A 317-nucleotide genomic window follows, 5' to 3' on the forward strand; every position below is an offset into this window, starting at 1 on the left:
TGTGTGGTGTGTGCCATGTTATTAGAAGTAATCTCATTTAGGAAATTGGAGTGTATTCCATCACATTCCTGACATTTGTCTCATAGATGGAGGAAGGCTTTGGGAAATCAGAAAGTGAACAACTTGCTATTCTTTTATAATCACCGTATTTAGGTGCTGGTCCAGTCATGTGTTTACTCAAGGTAACTTTAAGGATATTGATAATGGAGATTTGATGATGGCATTTGGTGTCCAAGTCATTGTGTGTCAAAGGTAGTGGTTAAACTCTGGTTTTGAAGATGACTATGGTATGGCCCCTTTATTGTGTTTAGGCATTA

Source organism: Chiloscyllium plagiosum, chromosome 27 (assembly GCF_004010195.1).
Source record: "Chiloscyllium plagiosum isolate BGI_BamShark_2017 chromosome 27, ASM401019v2, whole genome shotgun sequence".
Classification (NCBI taxonomy): Eukaryota; Metazoa; Chordata; class Chondrichthyes; order Orectolobiformes; family Hemiscylliidae; genus Chiloscyllium; species Chiloscyllium plagiosum.